This window comes from Vidua macroura, chromosome 4 (genome assembly GCF_024509145.1).
Source record: "Vidua macroura isolate BioBank_ID:100142 chromosome 4, ASM2450914v1, whole genome shotgun sequence".
NCBI lineage: Eukaryota > Metazoa > Chordata > Aves > Passeriformes > Viduidae > Vidua > Vidua macroura.
Window position 1 is genome coordinate 35,608,772 of NC_071574.1, and position 9,197 is coordinate 35,617,968.

Consider the following 9,197-nt stretch of genomic DNA (forward strand, 5'->3'; position numbering starts at 1 on the left):
GAAACACGGGCAGGGGGGTTACCCACGGCGGAGCCGAACCCCGGCCGGGGGCTGCCGGCGGGGGACGGGACAGCCGCCCGCGGCGGGCCCCCTCGCCCACCTGAAAGCGGCGGGGGGAAGGGGAAGGGAAGGCTGCCCAGCCCGTCACCTTGCTGCGAGCCCCGCACCCGCGCTCCTCGCCGCGGCCGGAAAGGCGGCCCCGCGCCCGCTCCCTCCCCGCACGCGCCGCCGTCTGCGGCCGCCCGTCCGTCCGCCCCGCTCCCGCGCCGCGCGCGCCGCCCGCCCCTCGCCCCGCCCCGCCCCCGCCCCGCGCCGCGCCGCGCGCCGCACCGGGAGAGGCGCGCGCCCGCCGCGCCCGCCCGGAGCCGGGCTCCCCGCGGGACCCGCGCGGGGCCGGGAGCGCCGGCACAGCCCCGGGCACCGGCACAGCCCCGGGCACCGGCACAGCCCCGGGCACCGGCACGGCCCCGCCCGGCCCCGCGGCAGCCGCGCGGTGCCGCCGCCTCCTCCAGGTGGGGGTGGATGCCGCTGGAACTTCGCTACAGCTTCGTTGGCACCTCGCACCCCGAGTTAGATCGGCGAAAACCCCTAGGCGGACACGATCCGTCAAAACTCAGTCATGTCAAGATAGAACTTCCCGCGCCTTCGGGACAAGGAGAGACACGAGCTCGCGGGTCGCCTCTGAGCGCTGATGGAGGCACGCTGTGATGCCGCCTGCCCGTGTTAGCCCTTTTGTAAGGATCGTGCACGCTTCCCTCTCTTTCTGGCTTTTGTCTTTTAAACAGCAACAGTGGGTTAACCCCAAGTCTTTAATGGCATTCGGTTGCCTTCCCGAATTAGTTAAATTTAATTTAGGTTTGAGCAAGGTGCAGGAATAGTTCAATTATCTATCCAGCATTCCTGCTTCCATATTTAAGTTCTATTTGCCATCCTGTTGACCTCTTTAATCTAATTTTCAATGTTAGCTTTATTCCCTAGACTTGAGTAACACCCTGCATTTAGGTTTGTATTAGCTGCGCGTTGCAAGGTTTCGACAGAGGGAGTGGGGCAGAGACTGCGGGGTGGCCTCTGTGGGTGTGGGACTCTCCCGTTTTGGGATCAGCTGGCTCCTACCAGCTCCACAGGGGAGGCATTGCGGCCACAGCTAAGCCGTTCGGCAAAGCTGGCGGTGCCTCCGTGAAAGCATCGCTGAGAAAGGGCAGAAAACCCTGTGCGGAGAGAGGAAGTGGGGACAGAAACGGTGAGAAACAGCAGGGAACGCCGGGGCCAGAGAAGGATGAGAAGGTGCTCGCCATGGCAGAGCACTGCCCATCCTGGAAGATTCATGCCAGAGCAAAGGGATATACCCAGAGAAACTGTGGCAAGCCCAGACCAGAGCTCATTTTCCTGAAGGACTGCAGCCGACGGAAACCCATGCCAGAGCAGAGGAAAAGTGTGAGAAGGAACGAACAGTGAACAGAAATTGTTACATGCTGACTGTACGTGCCCTCAATTCTTCCTGTGCCGGTCAGGGAGAGAGGAATCTGGAATGAAGAGGAGTCTGGGAAAAGAAGGGAGAAACGTTGTTTTAAAGTTCGCCTTTAGCACTACTCAAACTAGTGATTACATTTTTATTTTAATTTGCAATAAATCTTCTTCCAAACAAGTTTGTTTTGTCTGCAACAGTAATCGTTAAACAGTATTCCTGATTTTATATTAACCCATGAGCCCTCTCACTCCAGTTCTTCCTATACTTGTCCTGCTGGCGAGGGGGGCTGTGACCAGCTGGGTGAACATTTGGCTCTTAGCCAAGACTAACCCACCGCGAGGTAGCCAAGTATGTCAAGTACACAACACTCTCAGTGTAGTTGCTGAAAATATGAGTTACTTTCATACTTGGTACGAGGGTCAAGTCCATCAGGAGATTCTCTGATGGCAGAAAAATGCCACTTCATGCAAAAAGAGAAGTGATTATGAGATTGCCACTGATTTTAGCAAGTTTTGATTTTGGTCATAAACTGTAACTACAGACAGATAGTAGAGTATCAATTAAATCAAATAACCTACATCATACAGTACATAATACATGCCACTTTGTTCCTGAACTTGTATCACAAAAATCAATGAAAATCCTGTCACTAGTATGACAGAGAGGACGATTGCCAGATTAGGATTTATGTGCCTGACTCTAAAAATGCTACCTATCCAAAATGATATTATATTCTGTAATAAATGAATCATAAAATTCAAAGCAAAGGGATGGAGGGACTGCACAGAGGCTAAATAAGAATCAATAAAACAGTCATGTTATTCTCAGGGTGGGTTATAGAGTCAGTGCTTGACAAAATCATTCTCTGACAATCCAGCTTGTATTTGTCAGTCTTAATGTTAATTTCCTACAAATTGCTTTGCCCTTTGGCAAAGAAGAAATTTCTCTATAAAGATAATGTGTAGGGTTTTTTGTTGTTGTTGTTGTTTTGTTTTTAGTTGTTTTTTTTTTTTAAGAATGACTTATTTAAACTTTTTTAACTTTTTTAAAGCATCCCAATTCCTGATTTTGTGTTTTCACTTACCCAGCAATGAAGGTGATCTATTTTTGTTCTGGTTTGCTTCACCTATGTTTGACAATTTCATCCAGATAATATTAGTTAGTACTTTTAAGTTATTGTTCACCTTTCTATACTTAGAGAAGAGGAATAAAAGTGGCTAAGATTTGCATTCAGTAAAAATCCTTAGAAAGGGGAAATCTCTTATAGTTTGAGTTTTACAAAAGTTTCACTGCAATTTGTCTAAAAAGCGATCTTCAACACCTATCACTGCAGTTTCTACTGACAACACATACTAATGATCAATTATATGTAATTTTGCCTGAACCAAGCTATTTGAAATCTTTAATAATTCTAAATGTATTCCTTATAATTTTAACCACTCTGATCTCCACATAATTGGTTTAAGAGCCTCATTCTGATCAAGGACTTTACACAAGTTGGTAATTCCATTTATTCAAGCACACAATGATACTTGATTGAAATGGCATTTTGAAGATACAAAACTAACAAGTTTTTTTTCTCAATAATTTCACTTAACTTCAAAGATTAAATCTATGCACCTTGAGAAATATTCTTTATTTTAAATGAACATACATTTCTTACAGAAAATGTAACTGCATTGTTACATACTGACATGTTGAACAATAGCATCTTTAAGATGTGACAGGGAATCTGTTACTGCAGCAGTGGTAAGAGAATAATACTAATGGTAATAGGAACATAATTTTGAAATGAGAGTTTAGAAACTCTGCCTCATAGCTCTTCATCATTGTCCAGCCAAGAAGCATTGTTGTTATTAACAAAAAATTTCTTTCTTCTCAATTCCAAAATATGATCTATTTTGCAAATTTTCCGTAACAAATATTTTAATATTAAGACTTACTAACTTAGAATAATAACTTTTCAGGTGTCTTCCCCTCTGAGAAGCTGATGCATCCTACAAGGAGGTAGCAATGAAGATAGTGTAGCTGATAATATACTGGCAAGTTATAATACTGGTGTGAGTAATATGGTTGTTGTACAAGGAAAAGGCTGGAAAGACAAAAAAAGAGGGTGTATACATTTGAATATGTATTTTGTGTACACATCTGTGTGTTATATGAAAGAGTGTTGGAATTATGTAATGTATGCATGAAGATATATATTGGAAAAAAAGTTTGTATGCATAGGTTACTGATGGAAGATAATGGACATGCTAAGAAATTATTAGGAAATGGAAGGAAATTTATGCCCTGAACACTGTGTCACAAAAGTGCTTTACTATTTTCTCCTGCAAATGAAGAATATGTTCACTTAAGGCAATTAAGTATGGGGTACATTTTTTTAAAACTATTTTAACTGCAAAGGCTGTGTTATTATATTTGAATAAACTTATGTTGAAGGGAATCCCAAGGGAACACCTAGGTAGCTCACTGCCCACAGGCAAAGCCAGATATTCCTTGTCATTGCTGGCAGATGTCAATCCAAATCTACTTCGAGAATCACCATGGTGGAGTCTGTAAGTGGTAGAAACTCCAAACTGATCTGTGTCAGCAGACTATTTCACTTATTTCACTATGTATTTTCAAGCCTGAAGTAAGTTTTAAGAATAATATTGAGAATTCACTTGTATAACTTAGCTGGGCAAGTAATTCTAGTGCAGACAAAACTAGGAGATGAAGTATGTAATGAAAATTTTAGCTCTTCATTCTTTTGAATAAGAATGAAAATAACATGAAAAAAAAGCATATTACATAGCAGAAGAATTTAGGGTTCTTTTAAATTTTCTCTCTGAAACACACTCTCCTGTTTCTCTTTACTATGCAGATCACTGCCATCTTTTAAGAAATGTGTCTGCAACACAGTTTGAAAAAACATTAATTGTTCTAATCGTTGTGGTTGATTAAACAGGTAGGGGACCCTTTTAGATTCTTCATTTACCACTTTTTCCTCCTTCCTGAGGGTTCTGCACAGCTGGAGATTTTCAGCCCCATTGTAGCCTCCTGATCTTAGTAAAGTTCTTTTGGCATGCTAATTAATCTCCTTCCCAATATTTACTCTCCCTGACCACAATCCATTGTCTGCTCTTACATCTTATTTTGAAGAGACAGGGTTCTTGAAATTCTTGAATGTTTCTCTTAAAATAGCTCTAGCCTATATATAATGTAGCAAGCAAGAAAATTATTTAATGATAAATTTCTAACCTTAAGACTGTTTTCATGGGTTTTTTTTAACACAAGACTTTGCTTTTCTTTGGTTTTTTGGTTGGTTTTTTTTGGTTTTTTTTTTTGTTTTTTTTTTTTTTTTTTTTTGGCTTTTTAGGGGTTTGGGTTTTTTTGGGGTTTTTTGTGCAAAACTGGATTTATTTTTTTTCTGTTTTGCCAGAACACTAATCAAAGTGGAAAGTTTACTCAAATAATTAAACCAATTTAATCCAACACAGAAACATTCTGCTTTATATTAGTTCCTATTTCAGACTCTTTTGAAACTTATTTATTAAGAAACTAATGTTTACCTGTAAAATGTTTTATGCATGATGTCCAAAGCAATTGGATAAAATACAACCTATCTTGCTATTATATACTGAACATATATTGGATATATATTGGATATATGCTGGTTATTGCACATCAAATATCCTATCATCCTATTATATAGGATAGATAATATCCTATATAATAGGATAATTATATATATATAATAGATAATATCCTATTATCTTCTTAATAGAGACACTTCTAATGTATTAATTGCCATTGAGACAGTTACAGAGGATTTAATAAAATCTAAATAATTCTAATAATGTCTAAAAATGTGTCTAAATAAGGCGTTATTTATGAAGAAAGCTATCCATTTATTAAAATGTTTTACATGAGAAATAAAAGAAACAAGGCTCATGTTTTTAGACATCAAAAATGGGTAGCTACAAATTTGGCCTAATGTCATGTCTCTGAAAGATGTAAGTCTCTACAACTTAAAAGGGAACCAAAGACATCCCAAAAGTCTTCACAAAAGCAAAAGCTGAGCTGATCAAAATAGAACCATCTTGCCCCTTTCTTCTGTCAGTAACTGAGCAAAGGCCTTTCCCCACAAGTATCCTGTATTTTATAGTGATGACAGGTTTGCATGTAATACTTTATTGACTAACTGTAGGCTGATTAATTTACATATAGAACTAGCTAGACACATTACTTAGAGTTTGCTTGAACTCACCTTGCCATCTCCACATAAGCATCTCTTTACTATAGAATCATAGAATCATTTAGGATGGAAAAAACATTTAAGATCATCAAGTCCAGCCATTAACCAGCACTGACAAGCCCATCCCAAACCATGGCTATAAGTGCCACATCTACATGTCTTAAATACCTCCAGGGATGGTGACTCAACCACTTCCTTGGGCAGCCTGTTCCAGTGCTTGACAACCATTTCCATGAAGAAATTTTCTCTAATATCCAGTCTAAACCTCCTCTGGTGCAGCTTGAAGCTGTTTCTTCTTGTCACCTTGGAGAAGCAAGCAACCCACACCCAGCTACACCCTCCTTTCAGGCAGCCTGAGAGAGCAATAAAGCCTACCCTAAGCCTCCTCTTCTCCAGGCTCAATAAACCCAGCTGCTTCTTGTAAGATTTGTGCTCAAGACCCTTCATCATCTCTGTTGACCTTCTCTGGACCTGCTCCAGCATCCCAATGTCCTTTCTGTATGAGTGGCCCAGAACTGAACACAGGACTCCAGGTGTGGCATCACCAGTGCCATGTACAGGGGACAATTGCTATTGTGGTCTTGCTGATACAATCTGATGCCACTATTTTCGATACAAGCCAGGATGTCACTGGCCTTCTTGGCCACCTGGGCACACTGCTGGTAGACCAGCACCCCAGGTCCTTTTCCAACTGGCAGCTTTCCAGCTGCTCTTCCCCAAGCCTGCAATGCTGCATGGGGTTGTGGCTGAAGTGCAGGATTCAGTACTTAGCCTTGTTCAGCTTCAGACAATTGGCCTCAGCTCACTGATCTAGCCAGTCCAGATCACTCTCTAGAGCTTGCAACCCTCCAGCAGATTAACACCCCCACCCAACCCGATGTTAATCTGGAGGACTGCACATATTCAAAACAATTTTGCTATGAAAGTCAAGCTTTGCTGAGTTAACATGATAGGTTTTGAAGCAGTGTAAGCATTAAAGGAATCTGAATTACAACAGAAGAGGAATCTCAGGTTTACAGTTCAATCACAAATAATATCTATTCTTTGGCTCTGTTTCTAGACCTGTGTAAGACATTTCAGAATTACATGGGTTTAACTGGCTTATTTTTCTTCTGCAAAACCACATGTACAGTTGAAGCCAAGTCCATTCCTAATCAAATACATAATTTGACAGGAGTACACATTTGTGCCCATTAAGTTAATTTGTTTTGGGCCTGTAGGCACTATCACACATGCTGTATGTCTTACCTTGTTACCAATTCAGTCAGAAGTGAGAGGAGGCCATGCAATTAACTACAATTTCTTTACAAATAACCTCCATATAAAGTCTAGGTCTCTGAAATGGCATTTCTTTTCTTATTATGAATGTGCTGTTATCATTAAACCTTCTGTATAATTTAAAACTAAGTTAAATTGATCATAAATCTTGCAAAAAAAAAAAAATAGAATTTTTAGGATATAACCCAGAAGAGCCTCTGCACATTTCTACCCAATTTTAAAATATGAAAATATCAAATTTACTGCAGGGAATACACCTCACAATGGCACAATTCTTCAGGGAAATTTCATTTATTAAAACCACCAACATCTTTTTCATCTTTCTGTGAGTTCCTGTATTTCAAAATCACTTATTATCAATTCATTTCCTTTTCTGTGGTTTTCAGAATACAGATGTGTGGTTTCTCTTTTGCCTATTCCTTTTCATCTTTTTTCATCTCTCCCTTGTTCCCATAACTTTCTTCAGTTAACTGCTTTGTCTATATTTTATCTTAATAATCATATAATGGTTTATTTCAGAAGTGGAGAATTGATGTGGAACAAGACCACAACAAACACCACCGCTCTAGAGTAGAGTTGGCCTTCAGATTACCAGGACTGATGAAGCTATTGGGAGTAGATTGGCACTAATTTATAGATTATTTCAGTTTCCAGCCTAATCTCTCTGTATTGAACTGGACATTTTGAATTGGCAGCAGTGTTTCACACTTGGCAGCTTGTCTTAATCAGGATATCTAGGAACTATATTTTTCCATATGATCATTCTTGTAACTATTTTGATTTTTTATCACCTTTAATACATTAAAAATCAGTGGAAAAAGTTCTAAAACAAATAAACAAAACCCCACCATCAAACAAAATAAACATATAAAGTAAATAAAAATAAAGAAACAAAATAAACCACAAAATAACCACCAGAAAATAAGCCAAGGAACACAGAAAAGGAACTCTGGTTCCATGGCTCTCCAATTAACAAATAATCCAGGTAAACAGTTAAAATGTGTTAGTGCAAAATAATTTCTTCTTCTAAGAAGCTAATTCTGCTTATTCTGTGGGCATTTTCACACAGCAAAATTTAACACTTTATCCAACCAAATTGAACAATTTCATTTTTTCAAAATTTAGGGTGACCTACTAAAAAGTAGCTTCTGTCATAATTAATTGGCTGCAATTTGTAGTTTCTGTATTTCAAAGACTAAGTTTCTGAGTCCTCGACTCTGTGGGCCAGGTATGTCTAAACCCCAAAGGAAACTGCAGTGAGTTGTAGACAATATAGATTTGTCACAGAGCCTGGTCAAAGATCTGGCAATTTCTAACCATCTGGCTTCTTAGATAGGCCATGGGAGAGAATAGGAACATAGTGTTTAGACAATAAAGAAGTAATATAGAGATACCAGTAGATGCAATTTGACATTCAATTAAAATTAATTTTTCAATTCTAGGCAATTAAAACACTGAAATTAAAGAAAAATATCCTTTTTAAAGTTTGGATTCTACAAATAGTTATAGGACATTGATGTTTCATCTCAATTTGACATAGAAGAAAATGTGAAAGGAATGAAATATTGCACACACTGTGAGAAGTCTGGAAAGCAATTTATAAATCTATTGGAAACTTGCATGCCCCTTACTTAAAGATGATTTTCCATTAGGATAATGTGTTTCAAAGGGCACAAGATACCATGGGGAGAATTACCATAATTCCAGTCTCAAACCTAAATCCCTCTGAGATGGCAGCTTTTCTGCATCCACAGCAAACATTTTCTCCCTAGCATAGACACATAGTGCGGCAAATGGCTGTGCATACAGAGGAAAGTGGGGAGAAGACATTGCTCAACCTGCTCCACTTACCTTGACAAGTATGGGGCTTTAAACATCCGTAATTTACCCAGAATTTAATCCAGCTAGGTTTAAATAGATTTGTTAAGTCACAGGTTTAATATTTCTACTGAAATCTTCTGGTCTTGAATAGGGATCGCATGCTTTTCTACAGTGTATTTTGTTATCCCATGGAGCCTTTCTGGACAGTAGTGAAGATGCTACTGTCAGTCTGATGGTAACCCACTGAGCTACCCCCTAGATTCAGCAGTACACCACCAATAGACCTCAGTTCCTTCCTCCAGAGACTCCTATAGAGCTCAACAGAAATGCAGAAGTGTATTGACACAGCTGGTGAAACTTCCTTCTTCCCTTCCTCTCACTTTGCATGTG

General features: G+C 40.0%; 1 protein-coding gene across 2 annotated transcripts in view; it reads right to left on the reverse strand.

The window, feature by feature from the left end:
* SPOCK3 (SPARC (osteonectin), cwcv and kazal like domains proteoglycan 3) overlaps positions 1-212 on the reverse strand; it is a 163,745-nt gene extending 163,533 nt beyond the window's left edge. Inside the window, exon 1 of one of the 2 annotated variants that reach the window (XM_053976232.1) lies at positions 149-212. The gene's annotated coding sequence lies outside the window, so the exon portion shown is untranslated. Of the gene's footprint in view, positions 1-100 lie in introns of both variants that reach the window. The other variant, XM_053976233.1, reaches the window with a different exon arrangement.
* Between the last annotated feature and the right edge of the window lie 8,985 nt (positions 213-9,197).